The 25,261-nt window shown below is 39.9% G+C and overlaps 1 pseudogene; it reads left to right on the top strand.

Annotated features, from left to right (window-relative positions):
- The first annotated feature begins 24,665 nt into the window (after positions 1-24,665).
- On the top strand, positions 24,666-24,783 carry LOC126337373 (5S ribosomal RNA; annotated as a pseudogene).
- Positions 24,784-25,261: the final 478 nt, after the last annotated feature.

The raw sequence follows: 25,261 nt of genomic DNA, 5'->3' as shown, positions 1-25,261 counted from the left end.
CTGATGGAAACGGATGTTTCTGCCATCTCGCTGAAACATCCCCTTAGAAAAATTTATGAATGGCTGTGCTGGTAAACCTCTTACATTATTTGCTTTTCATACAGCTGAGCAAAACTGAACGTACTCAGATTTTTCTCTCTTTACTTATTCTGATCATCACTAAACTTACACACAATATTTTTACCGCAACGCAATCTGACTTTCAATAATCCCTACAAAAGAATAGCCGTGACTAACAATAACCTATACCTTTCATGATTCACTTACCTCACAAAAATCTTCGTTACTCGATCTACTGCAATACAGCGAGCGCCAATACTGCCAATTAAATAAAAGATTCCAACTACTGAAGACACTAACTACTGATAGGCATAGTTAGCAAATGAAAGATTTTGATAGAGAACAAACAATGTATTTACCTTAATAGTGCTCAAAAGTCATAATGTATATATCAGTTCATGACATTCAGTCTTACAAATTTCGTTTTTCTGACGTACACACGTCTAGATCATCCGCTCTCAAAACTCTGCCATCTCTCTTCCCACAACCGCCACTGCTGGCGGCTCACCTCCAACTAAGTAACGCTACGCGCTGTTCACATCCAGCTGCCCAACACTACAAAAGAGAATATTCAAACAATGCAAATCAGCACAGACTGCACACAGCACAATCAGTGATTTTCATGCCGAGCTCTAAATGGCGTCACCAACATAAAAACCTAAACAGCCTACTTACATCGTTCAGGCAAGAGTGTTAAGGTCGAGGAGAGATACATGGGACAGTATACGTTTATAAGACAGTAAAAGAGGCAGAGTGTACGGAAAACTCTTGTGTTTGTCTGCAAGCAGCGAGGACAGATGTCCATGGTGAAATATGATCGAAGACCCGTACACAGACGTTCATCATCAATTCCAGGTGCCGCGAGTTTTCCTGATAAAGGCCTTGCAGGATAACATCGGTGAAATCAACAACTGTAAGAATAAGTGTTTGTGCAAGCTTCTTTTTCAGGTCAAGGGGGAAGAGCTTTTTATATGATTGGAGGGTCTGGACAGATGTTGATGGCTCTTTGGACATTGCAAATACGTACCGAGTCCAACCTCGATTTTCATTTTTGCTGAGCAAGTGACGTTGACATTGTCTCATTTTGGAGTAAAGATCGTAGAAATTCTCGATATTTCGGGCTAAAGAGGCTAGAATGACCAAAAAGTACTACTTGGATTCGGAATAGTGGAGTTTTATCCTTATATTCTGAATCAATTTTGATAGGGCACAGTGCTGAAATTGTCAACAGCTGTCTTCAGAATTTTTGGTTTTCCGTTTAGATACAACTGGAGGCCATGAGGCACATATGTGTTCGCAGCAGAACAAAACTGATGACGCATAACTGACATACAATGAAAAGAGGCCGGGACTCAATACCGAATCGTGGGGGACTCTGATACTACCTGTTTCCATAAAGACTTATACGAGTCTTCTAAAACGTTCTCGAAAACGAGAATTACCATCACGTTTTAATGTTATTCATGACTGACAGAAAAGGTTGTAATCCAACTTTTTTTGCTGTATTGCACAGAGTGAATGGAAATCTGTCTTCAAAAAATAATCATATCTTTAAGCAAGAATTCACCAGTGACGCGGGAATGTGAATAAGTCACAGAAGCTTCAGTTTAGTGTACGATTATTACCAGTTAAACTATAATTATGAACGAGGTCACCACATACACAGCAATTAAGAATAATTATAGATACATTAGAAAATCCTGGAATCTCTTGAATAAACGAGAGTGTGATGTATTCTGCATGCTGGTTTTTCGGATGCATGAATGAAAACCATATACTGTACCTTGTCTGTAGAATACTGACTACCTCAGTCAACAAGAAAGTTTAAAGCGAAGGCACATAAAAGGCCTGAAAACGTTGCAAGCGTATCTTACTCCGAGCTGCTGAAATGCTAGTCACAGTAGCACTTTATTTTGTAACTCGCTGCGTGAGTTTGATCACCATAAGGCAACTTCTAAGGAAGCTCCTACATCAGTCGTAACAGAATTAACGTGAGAGTAACAGCCACAGCCAGTCACGGAAGACCAGCCAGATATGCAGACGGGAACAGACTATAATCGTTAAAACGGCGCTCTATATCAAGACCACACAGCCCGACTGGCTACCTATTGGTTCACGCCTGTAGTCAACGAAGTACCTCTAGGCAAACAGACTTTACTGAGCTAGTCAAAGATAGTGGTACATTCACTAATCGACCTTGCATCTTTGTAATATACTTGCTATTCAGACTAAACTGAAGGAAGATAGGGGCAGATAAACGAAAACGAGAGAAATTGAAGAAAGTGGGTAAACTGTTTATTATCACCATAACTGTTAAAACATTTATCCCATTGGGACCCAAGACGGTCAGTCCCTTCAAGGAAAAATGTTTGCAGTTGCCTACGGAACCATGATTGTACCAAGGCGTTCACCTCTTCGAACGAAGCAAATAGATGGCCCCGAATGCCTTCCTTCAGGGCTTCAAAAATTTGGAAATCACATTGGAAGAGATTAGCACTGCGTGGATGATGTGTAAGAGGTTCCCAGAGAAACTTCTGCAGTGTAGTCGAAAGAACAGGCAGCTACGGTAACGTCACGATGGCCTTTTTCTTACACTGCGAGGGTCTGCTGTTTAGTTTTGGAAAATGGCACCGCAATTACGGCACAGTGGTACATGGACACACTGGAAAAATTGAAGTGCACCATCAAAAAGCGCCCAGGAATATGGACGGGCAAGATCATTCTTTTGCAGGGTAATGTTCACTCACATGTTGCCAAGATTGTTTGCACTATGCTGTAGCACTTTCACTGGGAAGCCCTTACACAGCCTTCATAAAGTCCAGATTTGTCTCCACACAATTTAGATATTTTTGGAGCTATTGATTTGCTTCGGACGAAGGGACGTGCGCCTGGGTACAATCACGATTATACAGGCAACCACAAACATTTTTCAATGAAGACACTGACCATCTTTTCTAATATTCGGATAAATATATTAACAGTTATGGTTATTACTTTTGACATAATACACAATTTACTTCCTTTTTTCCATCTACCTCATTCCCACTTGATTGCCCTTATATAATACTTAAACTTGACATTGTGACAAACAACTTTCAAGGTAGAGTATGGCGTTCAAAATGGTTGAAATGACTGAGCTCTATGGGACTTAACATCTGTGGTTATCGGTCCCCTAGAACTTAGACCTACTTAAACCTAAATAACCTAAGGACATCACACACATCCATGCCCGAGGCAGGATTCGAACCTGCGACCGTAGCGGTCACGCGGTTCCAGACTGAAGCGCCTAGAACCGCACGGCCACACCGGCCGGCGAGTAGGGAGTGATCCACTACCATGCCTAGGTGAATGAACTTACACGAAAAAGAGAGTATGCTGAGGGAGTTGCTCCTTGATTAAGAGAGCTGAAATGGGCTCGGGCGCTCTCCATTGATGAGTTCATTGATGAGCCAGCGTGCAGGGTTGGCCTGGGACGAGACGCGGTGTCAGAGAGGGTGACGGCCCTGACGCTGGTGGCGGGTGGTGGACGCTGCCAATTACGGGCCGGGCTGTCACTGCGCCTCGTTAGTTCGCCTGCCGCTAATGACGCGGCGCTGCTATCGCCTCCCACCTGTCATTACGGCAAAGTGGCCGCTGCTCCACGCATTCCGATGGGGTCTTGGAGCGCACCCTGACCCAGCAGCCGCCGTGCCACCCTCTCTCACTGGAGTTCAGCACCAAGTTTTACGAACATCGTCAGAAAACATTATGTTCTAACGTAAAATGTATTATTATTATTATTATTATTACAGGATTATTTAACACAGGGATTAATTTTAGCAACATTTTGTTGCTTTCCTTATCTTCTGCCAAGTCTTTCTACTCAGTGTCGCCCTCTTGTGTATCCCGCGACGCTCCATAATTCCACTGATGTGGTCATTACAAGAACGTCGTGGTCTTCCTCGTTTACGTCCGACGGGTTGTTCCCATTAAAAAAATTTCTTCGGCCGTCGATGGTCTGGTATTCTCAACAGATGTCGACACCACTTTAGAGATTTTTCTTTCAATTCTATCAGTGTTCCATCTGCCTTAATTCGAGCTCTCACTTCGTCATTAATTTTCTTTTCGATTCTTGACATTCTGGGACTCCTTCGTAAATGATCGATTTCCATAGCTGTTCTTCTTTTCAGGCCAGAATTTAAAATCCATACATCTGACCCACAGCATGAAACGGATTCAGCCAACAGCCTACCCACTCTTTTCTTAAAGATACAAGAGATTTCTTGTCCGACCAAAAAGGATTCATACACCTTATTACTTTTCTGCTTTGTTGGAATTTTATTTCTGTGGTACCCAGTCCATTTTTTTCAGTTTATGCCCCTAGATATTGAAATTTTTCTGCCTGTTTCATAACTGCTGTGTCATTCAACAAATGTTCAAATGTATGTGAAATATTATGGGACTTAACTGCTAAGGTCATCAGTCCTAAAGCTTACACACTACTTAACTTAAATTATCCTAAGGACAAACACACACACATGCCCAAGGGAGGACTCGAACCTCCACTGGGATCAGCCGCACAGTCCATGACTGCAGCGCCTGAGACCGCTCGGCTAATCCCGCGTGGCGCTCTGTCATCGATGTGAACTTCAAACTTAGTGTCACTATTCACTACCAGATACTCGGTTTTTGTCAGACTCATTTGCAATCGTCATTTAACATATTCCTGATATAAACACAGTATCATGAACTCAAGATCGAATTCAACTTGTGCTAGAACAGCTTGATCATCAGCAAAACTTATCAAAAACAACTGTACGTCGTTAATAAGAATCCTCGTTCCTCCATAGCTGTTCTTCCACCTTCGGAGAGCCACTTCTACGCATAAATTGAACAACATGGGTGACACACTTGTCTCAGCCCTTTTGTAAAATTAATAGGTTCTGATAATTTTGACAATCTGATGATTATCTGTACAGGATACGTTCTGTCTGAACCTACGCTCGTTTTCTTCAACATAGTATCCAACATACTGTCTTATTTTCTCATACAAATTTTGCTAAATAAGCGGCTCTTCTTGCCGTTCACACTGATGCCTGTGTAGCTGATAGTGTCTCTTCTATTTCCCTTCTAGAAAATGGAGACTGTATACGACGTTCCCACTCCGATGGAACTTCAATCCGTTGACAGCAGTTGTGCATAAGGTTAAGTACTCTGTTCTTCATATGGTGTCCTCCGGCTTTCAATAATTCCACAGGAATATTTCCAAGACCAGCTAATGCGCTGTGTACTTCCTCTATCGTGATGGTCGTATTTCCAGCTGTTTGTTGAGTCCTACCTTCTTCATATCTAGCGTATTGGGGTCCATTTTCAGTTAAAGAGATCTGCGTAACACTTCATCAATTCGCTTAAAGAAATTAAACTGTGTACTGCATTGTTTACTGGTGTTTTCCTCACACCAGTGATTGTTCCCCATACTTCTGTCGTTTGCGGTCCACCTTTGAACTCTCAGTTTGGATACATTTGTGTTCCCACATTTTGTTCTTTTCTGATTTAATCCTGTTTCTTAAGTCCTAATTTAATGTCTTGTAATTTCGTCTGTCTTGAGGTGGTTTAACTGATAACCATTTTTGTATAAATTTTTCTTTTCCCAAATCAACTTCTTAAAGTCATCTGATATCTATGCAGGATCCTTCTTGTCTACACCCTTACTGTGAGGCCCAGCACCTCTAGAGTAATTTTCCTAATTTTTCGTGTAATATTCTCATAGAGACACTGTCGCGTTCTGGCATCACTTTTAGTTCACACTCCAATCTCCGTTGAAATAAATCCTTTTGTGCTGAATTGCTTTAGGAGAAAGAGCTTGTATTGTATCTGTTCCAGTTTTTCTTTATTGCTCTGGATAGTCACTTGTACAGTTTTTGATGGGTTTCTTCCATTTTTGTATAAATTTTTCTTTTCCCAAATCAACTTCTTAAAGTCATCTGATATCTATGCAGGATCCTTCTTGTCTACACCCTTACTGTGAGGCCCAGCACCTCTAGAGTAATTTTCCTAATTTTTCGTGTAATATTCTCATAGAGACACTGTCGCGTTCTGGCATCACTTTTAGTTCACACTCCAATCTCCGTTGAAATAAATCCTTTTGTGCTGAATTGCTTTAGGAGAAAGAGCTTGTATTGTATCTGTTCCAGTTTTTCTTTATTGCTCTGGATAGTCACTTGTACAGTTTTTGATGGGTTTCTTCCAAACGGATGTGTCGCCTTTGATAAAACTAAGTGGTGACCAGATCCACAATTTGCTCTCCACATTGCCATTTTCGATCTTTGACTTAATGAATTAACGATTTCTGCTTTCCCACGTTTGTCTGTTAATTTACCACCTTGCATTAACGTCTCCTGCTATTAGTACTTCTTGGTGGCTTTTAACATGGTTGAGTAGGTGGTTTAATTTCTGGTAGAAATGATATTTGGTTTACTGTGGCGTGTCATCATTCGCTGCATGCACTCCTATTAAAACAATTTCAGTTCCATATAATGTAATGGTGACAGAGACAAATCTTTCGTACATAAATATGTAGTCCTGACTTGAAGTGCACAGATTTTGCTCGTTTATGTCAATCAACGCCAGTGCAAAAGTGAGTAAAATTTCCAAATTTGTCATTTTCTTGTCCCTTTTCTTGTTTCAGACAAAACAATTATGTCCATATTCAGTCGATATAGTTCATTCTCTATTTCACTCTATTTATTTGTCATGCTCTGAACGTTCCATACACCCACTCTCAGTGTCCGTTTCTTTGCCAATAGGTGTCGGAATGTTTTTCCATCCAGGTTTTGAGTCTTCGCTTTAGACTCTCGGACTTTAGTTTTTATGGATGATGGGCTGCTGACTCATTGACCCAACAAGCGACATGGACGACCATGATTTGACATCAGGGTTTACTTCCATAGGAGGGTTGGCTTCATTATGCCTAAATAGACGCCCTTCCCTATGGTAAGGCTAGATAATGGAAATTAAAGGACCCTCTGGCATCGCAACCTAATACCGTCGGGGTCGAAAGAGCCAGAGTTGGCTATGAATGGCCGACAGTGAAAGAAGACAGAAGAAGTACGGCACACTTAAGTGGAAGTAATGTCAGACTTAGCTAAGGGCCCATGTGGTTCCTACCCACATACTCCCAAGAAGGGAGTCCCCTGGGGGTGGGGGGGGGGGGGTGTTCTCTTCATGTGGTTTCTCGCCGTCACTCCAATCTGGCATGGGTGACCTTACAAGCAGCATAGCTCCCGCCAGTATAGCTCTGTGGATAAGTGAGACACGCAATCCTCCTCCCCACGAAAAGGCGGTAGTCCACGAGAAGGGCGTAACGTGTAACATGTCATTTCTGGCGGCGCCTGTTGGAAGTTGGCTTTTGCGTTTTCAACTTTCAAATATTACCTGTATTAGTCATTGCAGGTTATCGACTGCAATGGACATGGTTTATCTTTGGGTCAGTTTGCATGGTGTTCAGGAAGATCTCTTTGAGTTACGGTTCACCGGCCCAATCAAATCACAATGCGCGTCGCAGCGACTCTGGATACGGTGGTTGACTGCATACTTTGGATACGGTGGTTGACTGCATACTTCGTGTGTGTAGGCGAGCATGGCGTGACCTCTTGTTTCGTCTTCTGATGCGGCAGTTCGCTGTTTGCAGCTCTACAGTGTGGTAAGATGCAGTTTGATGGTGGGCAAAATGAGAATATTTTTTAGCATGAATTTGCTACTCATTCACGGAAGTCGTGTAAGTCATGCGTAACTAAACTCCAAGACAAAAAGAAAACGAAAACTACGCACTACGAGGGAATTATCAGAATTGGACGAGAATCGGTGGATGTGACGTGAATATCCACACAAACGAACGATTAACATTTGGATGGTTTATTCAACAATAAGAGCTACACAAAGTGAGCAAGTCAATAACGATTGGGCCACTTCTGCTCATTATGCAAGCAGTTATTCGGCTTGACATTGATTAACAGAACTGTTGGATGTCCTCCTGAGGGATATGGTACCAAATTCTGTCCAATTCGCGAGTTAGATCTTAAAATTCCAAGCAAGTTGAAGGGCACAGTGAAAGGTGGCTACACTGAGTCACAGCGCCAGAGATTGCGCCAAAGAGTATTATTCAGCCGCCTCCACTGGCAGTTGCCGCTGAGAAGTTGGTGAGTGCAGTGGTAGTTCTGAGGTAGGCGTGATCTGTGCTTGTTGGGATGTCGATAGAGTACTAGTTGTTCTTTTTGGGCAAGGCACCATATGTTATTCGATTAGGGATGTTGTAATGATCAGAGTGTATTTTTTGTCAATATATACGAAGGTAAAGAAATTTTTTTATTTCAAATGTCTTATGCCTCTTGGTCACAGGTTCAGTCAACAAAGCATCTGGCTCATGTTCTTGTGTTAGACTGTAATTCTGGTTTCTATATGCAATTATAGTATTTCTAGTTTTTCTAAATTACTTCATTGTAAATGGCGTTTAAAGCATCTTGTCGCATTGTGGAAGAACCGTGCCAGATGTGTACGTTGAATCACACTTCCACACACAGAACAGTTATACTTGTGCTTTGTTGATTCGTAGCTTTTATAGTTGCTGGGGACTTAATTAATTAATTGTGTTAACAAAAATTTCCTTTCATTCTTTGTTGTTATTCTGTGCAGTCAGATTGCGGAGTAATACCAGTTACGGCCAACCAGTTACGAGACTGCGGAATTCGGACAAACAGTGACTAAAAACTAAAATTATTAGCATTCTATTTACTTAAGCCCCCATGCACGTGGCGACCCTGCCAGGATAGTCCCCTGGGATCTTCTCGTAGTAAAAATAGCAGACAGTAGTATTGTTGCAGTAACTTGTAGTTTAGTCATTGTAGTCTATATTGCATGTGTAGATTTGGTAATTGAACATTTGTAGTTGTCTTGTCATTCTTCTAATGGTACTTTTGCAGAATTTAATTTTTGATGTCTTGTATAGGGTTTTGACAATTTTGTGCAATTATGAAGATTTCAATTGTTCGTTAATCGTGTTTGTCGGGAAGCATTTTGTGTGAATAGTATTGTTGGTGATAAAGTGCCATATTGTGTGTAATTTTCGTATAGGGACGAGTTTTGTATGTTTTGTAAATGATTACACGATCGATGAAAAAGGCAAAAATGATGGATAGAGAGAATGACGAAGTTGTTAACATGGCGAACTCGCCAACACATGAGAACAGTATAATGAATAATGAAGTAGAAAACAATTTAATAAGCTGGGAAAATAATCCGGAACTGGTTCAAAATTATTCTCAATCAAAAAATTCACAGAATACGAGATTAACGATAGAAGATTGTGAAATAGTATCGAACACAGATAGCTTTATGGCTATACCGAAGGAAGTTAGTTATATGGGAAATTTTTTGGGCGAAAAGAATTTTGAACCAGTTAATATGGAGCTGTTGATGGGTGCTATATTAAATTTGACAACACGGTTAGAAACTGATATGGGAACAATGGAAACACGGTTAGACTCATTGGAATCACAGTTATGATATGAATTAAAAACAGAGATGGGAACATTGGCAACACGGTTAGAAACTGATATGGGAACAATGGAAACACGGTTAGACTCACGAATAGGGACATCTTTCAAAAACATGAAAGATGAATTAAAGAAAGAAATTAGAGAAGAAGTACAACCGATTTTGAATGCTCACAATAATGATTAATTTCAATAGAAATCAGACAAAAGGAACAGGACAGAGAACAGGAAGAAAGAATCGCGTGATAGTACAAAAATTTTCAGAGTTAAATTTACAACGTGCACACGATAAGGAAGAAATATTTGAAAGAATAGAGGAATCTGTACCAAATGGAAGAATAAATAACCTAATACAACAATATGAACAGTTAACTACTGAATGTGTCAATACTGAAACCCGAGTCGCTACACTTACGGAAGACGTAAATAAACAGAAAGAACAAATAGGTGACTAATCGGAAAGAGTTGAGGAGATTTCAGATAAATTGAGAAGTCTTAGTTTAAATTGGGACAGAGATTCAGACGATACAGCTCCATTGCCATTTGCAGAAACCGAAGAGTACCATAAATAAACATGTTGAAAATCAGGGAAAATTTAATGAACGCGTTAAAAGGGAATTTGAGGCGTTACGAAAGCAAGTCAAACAAATTGAAAGCGAAATCGAAGGGAAAGACAGCAGAAGAAATTTAGAATCACAGATAGCAGAGGGCTTTGAAGAAAATAATTTCTTTCATTTATGAGAAGCAACAAGAGAGCGCCAGGCGCGCGAACTCGACAATAATCGACATTGGTACTGGGACACTCGCGGTAGGTCTTTGTCGCCACGAGGCGAAAACTTTGATTATAAACACTTTTTAACTGTTTGGAAATTAAAAATCTTTCGCAATTCTAAGAATGACATACATCCATGTTCATGGTTCCAGTCAGAAACTGGAATTTATGTGTGGATATTTAGAAAACGAACCGGCGACGCGGATGCGAGCACTTATTAGAGATTGTAATAATGTAAATGATTTTTATCATGCATTTCTATCGGCATATTGATCCGAAAACACGCAAGACAGAGTCAAACATAGTCTTATTATGCAGCGTAATTTTAAACAGTCTGAGTTCCGCACGCCGGTACAATACTTTGAAGATATGATTCGAAAGAATCAGTTCCTTTCCAAGCCCTATAGCCCAACTGAATTAATTCGCATTTGTTTAACTAAGCTGCCACAATCGATAAGACAAATTGCTTTAGCCGGAAGATGTAGAGACGACATTAAGACTTTTAAGACGTTGCTACAAGAACTTGAGTATGACAACGACGACGGGACTTCTTGTAATTTTTTCAGTAACAGTAATTACAATAGATATTCAGAGAAAAGGGATAGTGATCGAAATAGCAGTAATTTTGAAAATGACAGACGTAACAGACAGGACAATAGATACCAGCCTTATGACAATAACAGACGGTCTAACAGAAATTACACAGACAATTATAATAACGGAAATTCTTACCGGAATGATCAATCATACGGAAACAGTAATCGGTATCATCAAGACAGAAAATATTCATACAATAATAGAAATTCTTACTACAGAAATAACCAGAGTAGTAGATATAACAATAATTTCAAAAGTGACAGTCGAAATTACACACGAAGCAGTCATGCAGATAGAAGGGAAAATAGAAATTTTAATAACAGACACAACCAAGGATTTACATCTAACAGACAGGAGAGGCCTAATTGGCATCCTCCGCGGTACAGAAATTCAGAGAGACAAGTGCAAATCGTAGAAATTGATCCTCGAAATGACGTGAATAATCAAAGACGTGACGCGAACAATCGACAATGACTTGTAGCTTCGGCTTCTGGCAGCAACATAGACGGTTCAGAAAGTAATAACACTACGACTTTACACTACGTACGCCTGGAAGACATGCGAGACATTTTGCTAGACGAAAAGGAAAATAATGTAGACGCATTTTTACATCCTGTTATTGAAGTATGTGTGGGTAAGAATACGTTCACTGCAGTTTTAGATTCTGAGAGCCCATTGAATGTCATTAGTCAATCAGTTTTTCGTGTATGTGTAAGAACTATTGCTTGTCCTGTGTTACCTGTTTCTAAAACTACAATTCGAGGAGCTGTTTCTGGAAAAAATGTGGAAGTCAAACAACAGACCAACTAAAATTTCATTTGTCAAGGGTACGAATTTTCTGCTAATTTTATTATTTTTCCATTACTCAGTACACAAATGATATTAGGTATGGAGTTTCTTAACGCACATAAGGCAATTTTAAACTTTAAAGAAGGAAGTGTGAATTTGACTGTTGCTGGAATGCCGAAAGGTTTGAAATTTTTCGAGTGTTTAACAACATCTGAATCAGACACAAAATGTTTAAGGTTTCTTACTTCTAATGTTTTCGCTGAGCATTATGACGACAATGTGTTCATTCATGACAACGACAATAGATACAGAGACGCTATGGATGATATAATTAATAGCGAAGAATTAATTAATGAAAAGGTTAAGAAAGCTGACGTGCCAGATGACGTTGCAAGAGAAGAACTGCACCAAATTTTGACGTGACATGCTACAGTATTTAGTCATCACACAGGAACTATACAAGGCTTTCAATATTTATTTAAAGTAAAAGAACACACGCCATTTCGAGGAAAAACTTACGCTATTCCTTTGGCTTATAGAGACAAGGTTAAAAGTGAACTTCAATGCATGTTAGATCAAGGCATTATTGAGCCAGCAGTCAGTCCTCATACCAGCCTATTACACGTCGTTCTTAAAAACGATGGGTCAATTAGTTTGGTTCTGGATTCCAGACAGATAAATAATATCATCATTCCTGAAACTGACCGTCCACAAAATTTAGATGAACTTCTTCAACATTTCCATGGAATTAAAGTTTTATCCACGACTGATATGCGCGCAAGTTTTTGGCAAATAGAACTTCACCCTGATTGTAGAAAATACACTGCCTTTTTAGCTTTTGGTAAGTGTTATCAATTTCGGAAATTACCATTTGGACTTACTGTATCTTCTGCAGCATTCATTCGTAGTTTAAACGAAATTTTACCTGTTTATCTTCGTGACAATATTACTTCATATGTTGACGATATTCTTATTGCAAATCGTTCTTGGAGTGAGCACAACAAAATTTTCGATTCATTATTTCGTATTTTTGCAAGAGTTGGCATTACAGTGAACTTGGAAAAATCTGAATTTGGTCGTTCTCGGGTGAAATTTCTTGGTCATATTATTTCTACAGAAGATATTCTTTCTGATCCAGAGAAACTAGACACTATTCGTAATTATGCTGTCCCTACTACAATGCGTGATGTTCGTAGTTTCCTTGGTGTCTGTAATTTTCTTAGACTCTTTGTTAGATTGGACGATTTGGCCACACCTCGTATATGTGAACTATCTGCAAAGAATTCTAATTGGTGTTGGGATGAGGAAGCTCAATCAGAATTTGAACAACTTCGTGATGCTTTAGTTGCTGCTCCACTTCTAGGTACATACTTATTTCAAGAGATAGAAGAAAACGGCGTTGTAGTACAGAAAACTATTGCATTTGGAAGTCGTGTTCTCTCTAAATCAGAAAAGAATTATTCGATTACGGAACTTGAAGCTTTGGCTGTTGTATGGGCTTCCACAAAATTTCGCATATTTTTGTATGGCAGACATACACCGATCATCGAGCTCTGGAATTTCTTATGTCAACCAAATTAACACATGGAAGATTGTCACGATGGGCGCTATATCTACGGGAATTTGATTTTAGTGTTGTTTACATACAGGGTTCTTCAAATATTATTGCGGATGCTTTATCACGGGCACCTATGGGTTTGAAACAAAGTGCTGAGGAGGACTGCAAAGAAAACAATTATTGTTTGATGTATATTCAAGGTGTTGCGTTTGAAAATTTTATTTCGTCTTCGCTCCAGGACATCGGTAAGGATCAAAATAAGGATTCAATCTGGAAGGACATTAAGGAGAAGTGGAGGAGAAAGGAAAGTGTAGGGATTAGACAGTATTATTTAGTTCGCAATGATATTCTTTTTAAACGAAAATCGGTCGACAACTCTGTTTGGTTAGTTTCCATTCCTGATGAGTCGGTTAATAAACTGATTTGGTATACACATTTCAGTTATGCACACTTTGGTCCCAGAAAATGCTTTCATAAATCACGAGAAAATTGTTACTTCAGTAATATGCAAAAACGTATTCGATCTGTTCTTGTCAAATGCAAATTATGTCAAAAGGCTAAGCCGCCAACTATTTCTCACAGAGCACCGTTGTTTCCTATCATTCCGGCTAAATTAAAGGATATGGCTGCAGTCGATTTGTTCGGTCCAGTGTGTTCGTTCTACTAATGGTTTTGTGTACATTTTGGTAGCAGTGGAACTGACATCAAAATATGTGTGTTTTGCACCTTTACGCAAAGCAACAGCTCGTTCAGTAGCTAATGCTTTCATCAAACATTTTCTTAAAGAAGTGGGACATGTTGTAAGTAGGCTGTTTAGGTTTTTTTATTGGTAACGCCACATAGCGCTCTGTATGACAAATCACTGGCTGGGCTGTGTGCAGTCATTGGCATTGTTGTAATACTCGCCATTGTAGTGTTGGGCAGCTGGGTGGTAACAGCGCGCAGCGTTGCGCAGTTGGAGGTGAGCCGCCAGCAGTGGTGGATGTGGGGAGAGAGATAGCGGAGTTTTGAAATTTGTAAGACTGGAGGCCATGAACTTCTATATATATATTATGACTATTAAGGTAAATACATTGTTTGTTCTCTGTTAAAATCTTTCATTCGCTAACTATGCCTATCAGTAGTTAGTGCCTTCTGTAGTTTGAATCTCTTATTTAGCTGGCAGTAGTGGCGCTCGCTGTATTGCAGTAGCTTGAGTAACGAAGATTTTTGTGAGGTAAGTGATTTGTGAAAGGTATAGGTTAATGTTAGTCAGGGCCATTCTTTTGTAGGGATTTTTGAAAGTCAGATTGCGTTGCGCTAAAAAATATTGTGTGTCAGTTTAAGAACAGTCGTGCATAATTTTTCAAAGGGTACGTTTCAATGTTGATAAGGTTATATCAGATAATGGATCACAGTTTCGCTCCAAAATTTGGCTTCATACTCTACAGCGTCGTAAGATTAAACCAATTTTCATTTCACTTTTTCACCCTGTATCTAACGCTTCAGAGAGATGGATGAAGGAAATCTATAAATTGTGTCGACTTTATTGTCATCAGAATCACAGAACGTGGCATCAGTATCTTCATATTTTTCAAAACATTCTGAATGAACTCCCTAATGATTCAACTTCTTTACCGCCTATATTGAGATCAAAAAATAAAGCACCGACCAATCGCATTTCTGAAATCGTTCCTTTTCCGCCTTCACGGAAACTGCGGCATTCTGAAGTTGTCAATCTGGCTCTACAAAATATTTCATCTGCGGCTGCTAGAAGAGAGAAATCTTCTAAACGTCCTGGTCGTTTAAAAACCTTGTCAGTTGGTCAAAATGTCTTAATTAAGTCTCACTGTTTGTCTCACAAAGGAAAAGGCTTGAGTCGTAAGTTTTTTCTGCTTTATAACGGTCCATATAGAGTTCGCAAAATTATTCATGATAACACTGTCGAAGTAGAAACTCTTAAATCTCGGCGCTCTAAGGGAATACATCATATATCGAACGTTAAAATTTTTGTGGAATGACATACTTTTGAGAAACTAACAGTTATACGTAAACACACGGAGAGTACAAGGATACCGCGCCGTGTTCCGGCGGCGGCACATACTCAAAGCAACAGTCAAGTCTGTGCGCCGCACAAGGCAGTCATTGACCGCAAACAATTACTTCCTACGTCATGAGTACCTACAGCTGATCGAGCGCTCAGTGTGAATGCACAGACAGCTGTAAACAAATACATAGTCTAATTTCTTTGATTAAATTCAATGTAAAGCTATAGTGACTTGATAAATTATGTTATTAACGTTCAGTATTTTTCAGGATACAGTTGTATAAAATATTTAAGAACTTCAGGTAAATTCTGTGTCTGTCTGACGTTGAGAGGACTTGCTATCGAGAAAATTACAGGAAGAATGTAATTTAGAAGAAGAAAGTAATAAACTAAAAAGGTTGCTATTAATTGAGTTTAGTTTTCAGGAAACATATTTCCACTCAGGTACGTACTTTAGACCTAATTTGCTGCTCGCGTTTACGTGATTTATATTTTGTGTTAACAGATTTTGACAATGATTGATTAATGAACAAGGTTGTTAATAATGTATATTATGCATCGCTTGGCTGCACTGTTTTTTCACTGAAGTCATTTTTTTTACTATGTGCCTGCTGTGCTTATTTATTTAAATTATAATTGTCACCTGATTAATTGTGCTGATAATAATGTATATTATGCATCGCTTGGCTGCACTGTTTTTTCACTGAAGTCATTTTTTTTACTATGTGCCTGCTGTGCTTATTTATTTAAATTATAATTGTCACCTGATTAATTGTGCTGATATGGTTATGTATGTAAGTTATACTTTGTGATTTATCAGCTTGCGCCTTCATGTTCACTTATTAAGATTACATATGAACATTTATTTGCTTATGCTGATATGATGCTAATGACCTGTTTATTATGTAAGATTTGCTGCTTTGTGTATGGATTGCATATTTACACATTTCTGCTTTGTTGTCATAACTATTCTTTAATTTGGTCTATAGAAATGCTGATGTACGATGTACGAACATGGAGTTTAGACCACACTATGGTATTAATTATAAATTGTTCGCTTGGCAGAGCCTAGTTATAGGGATTGTGCTACATCCACTTGTTAACATTCTGTTCTCTACCAGTACATTTACTCGCTATTGCGTGTTTTGCTTACGCTCAGTGCTTTATATTTTAAGATAAGAAAATGAACTGCTATAATTCTACGAACGACATTGGTACAAGAAACTTCATTGAAGTCACATGAGCTGGAGGTTTTATGGAAGCTGTATAAATATATGCTAACAGGAAAGAAGCTATTGACATGACATACCAACATTAGGTTTAGACCATTGACAGTTATTACACTGCATTCTTTGTGAGCAATTGAAATAGCAAGTGACACTTGACACAAGAAATACTCCACATGTTTGCTTCTGTTTTGCCATGGTTCTTGAAGTGGTGTACACACTGTAAAATATTACGATCATTCACACTCCGTACTCGTACTTACTTACTGAAAGTTATTCAAACTAAAGGCTGTTAGAGGTCATGTATGCATTTCTTTTATTTAATGATGGACAAGGTAACCAAAATGTATTTTATAATTCATAATGAGTAGAAGATTTGGGTCAGATGGATTACACAGAGGTTGTGTGTGGACATTATGTCTTTGGACTGTATGGGATGATGAATTGAAGTTTGCACTAGGATTTTATCTGTACTTGTTCGAGGAGACTGACTAGAGGAAAGAGCTGTTATGGAAGTGAAATGATATTGGTGATAAGGTTTATATGTATCGACGTACTGAAGAGGTATTATTGAGGTATTGAGATTGTGTAATGTTCATGATTATTGGAGTTTTGGTGGACAAGAGGTAAGGTAAATGATATTGGTGATAAGGTTTATATGTATCGACGTATTGAAGAGGTATTATTGAAGTATTAAGATTATGTGATGCTGATGATAATAGGAGTTTTGGTGGATAAGAGGTAAAGTGAGGAGCATATTTTTTTGTTGGTTTATATGGAACAAGGAGGATGAAGATGGCAGACTAGAACACTAGAAGATTGTCTACACACACACATACTTTGTTAAATCAATAAGCAGTATATACTTTTTTTTTTTGGAGAAAGGAAGTATTTGCATATCATGGCACACTGGCAGCTGTTTAGAAAAAGATGGCTTGGCAAACATTGGTCTTGACATGATGAATATGACGTTGACTAACTATTATTGACTGTTATACACTGTACCACTACTAATTGATACACATGTTGAACATCAAATTTTGACAGAATTGCATTTACACAGTTAACACCATTCAATTACACAGTAGTACTTAAAGGTGGATGAAAGATGAGTGAGTGTGTTTTGTGTGTTTTCCTTTCCTAATCCCAAATAATTGGTACCGACCTACCTCCTAAATCTTATTTTACTTGTTTGTTGTGGCTTGCACTGACACCCATAAATATTATAGGTTTACTGATATTTGTGTATTTGTAGTAGTTTATATGACAATTATCTGATATCATTTGTGTGTTTGCTATAATTTGAATGTTTAGTGTAAGAGCATTGATAATGATTTTGTAAAAGCAATTGTGTGTGCATTCAAACTGTTGTTCGTCCTTACATGTATTAACATTGGTGTGTGCCACTTGGCTCTGATGAACTGTCTGATTAATGATAGTGAATATTATGGACTGTTACCTGCACCTGTTCAACATTGCTCGGTGCCACTGATGGACTACTTCTACTGGAATTATGTCACTTGTTGGTGTCTGCAGCTGCTCAACATTACTGGGTGCCACTGATGGACTGCTTCTACTGGAACGATGTCACTTGTTGGTGGCTGCAGCTGCTCAACATTGCTGGGTGCCACTGATGGAACTGCTTCTACTGAATGATGTCACTTGTTGCTATTTGCACCTGTTGACCGTTGCTGGGTGCCACTGTTGGGAATGTCAGTTTCTCTGAGGAATCCTACTTGTTTATTGAACTATTGAAAGGATTTTATGTGAATATTTGTATAAACTGATTTTTGTGTGTTCACTGCTGATGGAATGTTATGAGACTGCTATTTGCACCTGTTGACCATTGTTGGGTGCTACTGTTGGAACTGTCAACTACTCTGAGGAGTCCTACTTGTTTATTGAACTACTGAAAGGATTTTAAGTGAATATTTGTATAAACTGATTTTTTGTGTGAAATGTTATGAGACTCTTACCTGCACCTATTCGTCATTGCTAACGCTATTGACTGAATTGTTTAACCACATGATACTTGCGTAAACTATTATGTAAAATCATATTTATGCAAAGCATTTGTATTCCTTACTGTATTTTATATATTAGGTTATTGAAGGGTCAGTGCAAAGCCAAAATTTATTTAGTTATATGGTATTTACTTATTTAATATTATCTTTTATTTTTGTCTGTATTTTTTGGACGAATTTGGTGGTATTTTCACCACCAATGCTGGCAAAAATACCATCAAATTCTAGCCCGAGGAGGAGGAAAATATGAAAGGTGGCTACACTGAGTCACAGCGCCAGAGATTGCGCCAAAGCGTATTATTCAGCAGCCTCCACTGGCAGTTGCCGCTGAGAAGTTAGTGAGAGTTGTAGTAGTTCTGAGGTAGGCGTGATCTGTGCTTGTTGAGATGTCGATAGAGTACTAGTTGTTCTTTTTGAGCAAGGCACCATATGTTATTCGACTGGGGATGTTGTAATGATCAGAGTGTATTTTTTGTCAATATATATGAAGGTAAAGAAATTTTTTTATTTCAGATGTCTTATGCCTCTTGGTCACAGGTTCAATCAACAAAGCATCTGGCTCGTGTTCTAGTGTTGGACTGCAATTCTGGTTTCTATATGCAATTATAGTATTTCTAGTTTTTTTTAAATTACTTCATTGTAAATGGCGTTTAAAGCATCTTGTCGTATTGAGGAAGAACCGTACCAGATGTGTACGCTGAATCACACTTCGTCACACAGAACAGTTATACTTGTGCTTTGTTGTTTCGTAGCTTTTATAGTTGCTGGGGACTTAATTAATTATTTGTGTTAACGGAAATTTCCTTTCATTCTTTGTTGTTATTCTGTGCAGTCAGATTGCGGAGTAATACTAGTTAGGGCCAACCGGTTACGAGACTGCGTAATCGGACAAACAGCAACTAAAAACTAAAATTATTAGCATTATATTTAATTAAGCACCCATGCAACAGGCTGTATTGCTCCATACGTTCTGAACTTGGGGAAAATTGCTGATCAAGGTAGGTTTTGGATATCATGTAGCCAAGCAGTACAAACACTCACCGTGTGTAAGCCTAGGATGGATACCATCAAGGGGAAAAAAATGGGGCGTGGAATATTGTCGACTACTGCTGTGCTGTACGGGAGCCTCGGATGACAATCTGCTACGAAAAGAAATGGCACCCCAGACCATCTCTCATGGTTGTCCGGCTGTATGGCGGGCGACAGTCATGTTGGTGTATTACCGCTCTCACGGGCCTCTCCAGACACATCTCTGCCCGTCATCGGGGTTCAGTCCGAAACAGGACTCATGACTAAAGACAATACTTCTCCAGTCAATGAAATTCCAGGCCGTCGACGATATTCTATGCCCCGTTTTGTTGCCCTTGACGGCAAGCCACCCTGGGCTGGCACTTCCGCATGATAATGTCTGCCTGCACACGGCGAGAGTCTCTACGGCTCGTCTTTGTTCTTGCCAAGCCGCACCTTGGCGAGCAAGGTAAACAGATCTCTCCCAGATCTAGAATGTTTGGAGCACTATGGGCAGGGCTCTGGAAATAGCTCGGGATTTTGATAGTCTAACGCGCCAGTTTGACATAACTTGGCACAATATCCTTATGGAAGATATCCAGTAACTCAATGCCAAGCCGATAAGCTATTTACATATTGGATAGAAGTGGACCAATGCTTTAATGACGTGCTAGATTTGTGAAGCTTTTTCTTGTGTCAATGGTGAATTGCATAGACCATGAAGGACATTACTTATTAAGTTGTAACAAGTTTTCAGAATTCCAGCAATCCCACATGAGCTTTTATTTTTCAGAAATTTTATAATTTTATTGATTTCAGTGAAGGATGTCGGTGCTACTACTAGTTCTAAAATCGGCTCTGAGCAGTATGGGACTTAACATCTGAGGTCATCAGTCCCCTACAACTTAGAACTACTTAAACCTAACTTACCTAAGGACATCACACAGACGGCTGGAGTGGCCGAGCGGTTCTAGGCGCTACAGTCTGGAATCGCGTGACCGCTATGGTCGCTGGTTCGAATCGTGCCTTAGGCATGGATGTGTGTGTGCTGTCCTTAGGTTAGTTAGGTTTAAGTAGTTCTAAGTTCTAGGGGACTGATGACCTCAGAAGTTAAGTCCTATAGTGCCCAGAGCCATTTGAACCATTTTTTGACATCACACACACACACATGCCTGAGGAAGGATTCGAGCCTGCAACCGTAGGAGCAGCGTGGTTCCGGACTGAAGCGCCCAGAACCGCTCGGACAAAGCGGCCGGCTACTTCTAGTTGTCAAATGTTTTGTGGAATGGCGTTTTTAGTATATTCTCTTGCATCTTGAACTGAACTGTTTAATCCTACATTTGCTGCTATGTTTGAAAACTGATTGTTAAAAGTACCTACAACTTGTGAATTGTCAGTCACAATGCTTTCATTTAGTTTAACTGTTATGGAATCTTGTGCACTGACTAGCTGTCCTGTAGTCCATTCGACAGTCTCTGACATAGTTTCAGTGTTGTCTGGATTATTAATTTCTTCCAGGACATGCCATGCTCCTAGATATTTTAATGATTTTCCTTAAAATGATACAGTATTTTTTGTAATATACAAGTAATCTCGGATCTTGTCTCACGCTGTCCTTTATATAAATTACCCTCTTTCTCTTACATGGGATTTTAATTCCCTCAGTTGCCTACAGCTTACATGGTTTTTTAATGTATCTTCTTGATAATTCTTTTAGGAAAGCAACTTTCACACATTGGCACAAACTTTCTATGGAATAAATTGAATGCGACATTAGCATCTCTTTTTACATATAGCTCATGCAATACCACCCCTTTTCGGTTACTCTTAAAACATTGTGCCCTATCCGCCAAGGAACATGTAAGATACATGTAGATATATCTAATGACGCTACATTTACGTCTTTAAGTCAGTTATGAATAATAATATTAATTTTGAGCTAATATGACTTCTTGTTGAACATGCACCTTAAATATCACTAACTACTTGTACTAGTTTGTTAATTCTGCTCGGAAGCGAAAATTCGGGATGTGACGATTACGCGTCCTCAGTGTGCTACCATATACATATTTGTAATCTTTCTCTTTGAACCTGCAGTTTAAATTATTCGCTATTCGAAGACGGATTGTTTTTGTTGTGCACTGCGATACATTTCATCGCGTTGTGCTGCATTTTAACACGGTGAACCATCACCCAGCTGATCTTCCTCCCACATTGATCTCTGCGCCTGACTTCATAAGAACGGGAAAAATAATGGTAACTCAAGCAAAATGAAATACCTTGGTAGTTTTTTCAAATCATATATAATTTGAAAAATAAATAAAATAATTTTCACTCCTGCTGCAGACTTTGTGATTTTATCACCTTACAACAGTTAGTATTCTAAGGCACAATGCAATCTAGCACTCCATCTTTTGCTCTGATTAACAATTTTTTGTGGAGTTATATAAGAAATACCAGCAAAAGTTTGTAAATTGTCTCATTCATTAGCTAAAACGTCGTAGAAGTGTTATGTTTAATGATTTCCTCTAAATTTCGGTTTATTTAAGTGAATTTATGGCCAACTCATTTGCAATGAGCCATGCCACCGTTTTTTAGTTTCGACTACGTTAGGGTATGAGCAGAGATATCATAACTCTTGTCTGCCCAATGTTTCCCTATTATTTAGTAGCAAACAAATAATCGTTTCTTCACACCATTACACTTCACTAAGAAGTGCATTTTCTTATTGCATCTTACTTTTCCTGTCCACATTTGAAATGTGTTTTGTATGACTGTGAGTAGTACAGTGTGTTCCTCACCACTCTATATGGTAAACAGTTTGTTTTATTTTCTCTTGGTGAATGTTATGTCACCAAATTTATGTTTCTGGAATATTGTACAAGTGCGAAGTAAAATGAAGTGACGAAAGTCATGGGATAGCGATACGCACATATACAGATGGCGGTAGTGAGCGTACACAAGGTATGAAAAGGAGAGTCTGTTGGAGGAGCTGTCATTCTGTACCACCTGGGCCTGGAGAACATGGGTGTCGGCGACTAGGCCCCACAGTTCGCACCCGTATAGCAGGAGTGACAGGACGCAGGACGTCCAGATGAGAAGCTTAGAGTGGATCGAGAGGCCGGGGCCCGTCAACAACGGGTAGACTTTGTGTAACATTCCATATGCTTTGTGACAGACGCCATCAACATGGGGTTTCAACGTGAGGCGGGTGTCAAACGTGAGGCCGAGATAGGTGACTGTCTGGGACCATGGAATGCGACGACCTTCAACTTCCACCAGGCGAGCCGTCCGTTTGTGTGTAAAAAGGATGGCCTGTGTCTTATGTGCATTGATTTTTATCTTCCATTTGTTGCTCCATTGGGTGATCTGTTCTAGGTGGCGGTTTGTACTTAGGTGATTCGTTCGGAAAGGTGATCTTCGTGATTATGGCCGCACGACAGGAATTAACAGACTGAACGCGGAATGGCAGTTGGAGCTAGACGCATGGAACATTCCATTTCGGAAATCGTTACTGAATTCAGTATTCTGAGATCCACAGTGTGGAGAGAGTACCGAGAATACCACATTTCTGGCGTTGCCTCTGGACATCGACAACGCGGTGGCCGACAAACTTCACTTGTCGCCCGAGACCAGCGGCGTTTGTTGTCATTGTGAAACTTCTTTGTTTGAATGTGAGAATTTGTGCTTAAACTGCTGAATGACTGAGAAGATGAGACTCCTACGTTACTTGATTCGGGAATAGCTGAGTAAAACTGAACGTACTGAGCCTAGTTTCTCTTTACTTTTTCTTATCATGTCAATACTGACACACAATATTCTAGGGTAACGCAATCTGACTGCTCAAAAAAAAAATTACAACTTGACTTCAAATAATTAATACAGAAGAATGTCCCTGAATAAGAAGCAATCCTGACAATAACCTATACATTTCATTTAGCACTTACCTAACAAAAATCTTCATTACGCGAAATGCTGCAATACAGCGAGCGTCAGTACTGCCAGCTAAATAAAAGATGTTAACTACTAAAGCCACTATGTACTAATAGGCGTGTGGTTAGCGAAGGAAAGATTTTCTTGAAAACCAAATATTTTTTACCTTAATAATGTGACATCCAGTTCAAACACGAATATAAATCGTCATTGACATCCAGGACAAAGATATATATTATCATTAATATTTTTCAATCTCCAAGTCGGATACTTCCAGATCGTTAGCCTACGCTAACACTTCAGACCTTTACCCTCCAACAATGCTAACTTCTTCCATTTAACATCCATCACTGCTGGCTGTCCACCTCCAACCGCCCAACAGTACTTCCAACAATGCTGGCGACTAACTTCAACTAACGAGTCCGACCACTCACAGAGTGTCTTAACAATCAAAGCGCAGTCTGAGATCCAATGCAAAGCGCTACACAGAGCTGCGAACACAGAAGCAACCCACTTACAAGTGGTAAGAGACAAACAACACTGCGTGAAGGAACCGTGGAAATCAATATGGGACTTACGACAAGCGCATCCGTTAGGACAGTGCAGCGAAATTTAGCGTCAGTGGGCTATGGAAGCATACGACGAAATGGAGTGCCTTCGCTGAGAGCACGATATCGTCTACAGCGCCTCTGCTGGGACTGAAAACCGTGGTCTGGTCAGGTGAGTCACTGTTTCAGCCGTTAAGAGCTGAGAGTAGGATTCGAGTGCGGCACAAACCCCACGGAGACGTGGACCCAAGCTGTCAACAAGGAGGCACTGTGCAAGCTGGTAAGGGCTGTGTTTACATGGAACAGACAGGGTTCTCGGTTCCGTTCAGCTACTTAGAGACCGTTTTCAGCCATTAGCTGGATCTCCTGTTCCCAAACAATGATGGATCTTTTATAGATGGCAATGCGCCATGTCTCTGGGCCATAACGGTTAGCAATTGGTCTGAAGAATATTCTGGACAGTTCGATCGAACGACTTGACCAGCCACGTGAATCCGATCAAACATTTATGGGAAATCATCGAGAGGTCAGTGTGTACTCAAAACTGTCCGCCAGCAACACCTTCGAAATTATGGATGACTATACAGGCAGCATGCCAACGGCCTTGTCGCAGTGGTAACACCGGTTCCCGTCAGATCACCGATGTTAAGCACTGTCGGGCTGGGCTAGCACTTGGATGAGTGACAATCCGGTCTACCGAGCGCTGTTGGCAAGTGGGGTACGTTCATGCCTTGTGAGTCAAACTGAGGAGCTGCTTGATTGATAGGTAGCGGCTCCAGTTTCTGAAACTGACATACGGCCGGGAGAGCGGTGTGCTGACCACATGCTCCTCCCTATCCGCATCCAGTGACGCCTGTGGTCTGAGGATGACACGGCGACCGGTCGGTACCGTTGGGCTTCCATGGCCTGTTGGGGAGGAGTTATAGAGGCAGCATGGCCCAATATTTCAGTAGGGGACTCCCGAAGACTTGTTCAGTCCACACCACATAGAACTGCTGCACTACACTGGGCAGAAGGAGGTCCTATTAGGAGGTATCACATGAGTTTTCTCACTTCAAGAGTATGGTACTTTGTTATCCTCACAAAAAACCTCATAAAAATTAATATTCTGCTACTCACCAACCGGTGTACAGTCCACTCACTTCATGATGACTTAAGTAACTGAATTGCTAAGTGGTTCACTTACCATT

Source organism: Schistocerca gregaria, chromosome 2 (assembly GCF_023897955.1).
Source record: "Schistocerca gregaria isolate iqSchGreg1 chromosome 2, iqSchGreg1.2, whole genome shotgun sequence".
Taxonomy (NCBI): domain Eukaryota; kingdom Metazoa; phylum Arthropoda; class Insecta; order Orthoptera; family Acrididae; genus Schistocerca; species Schistocerca gregaria.
This window is presented reverse-complemented; position numbering and strand designations above follow the sequence as displayed.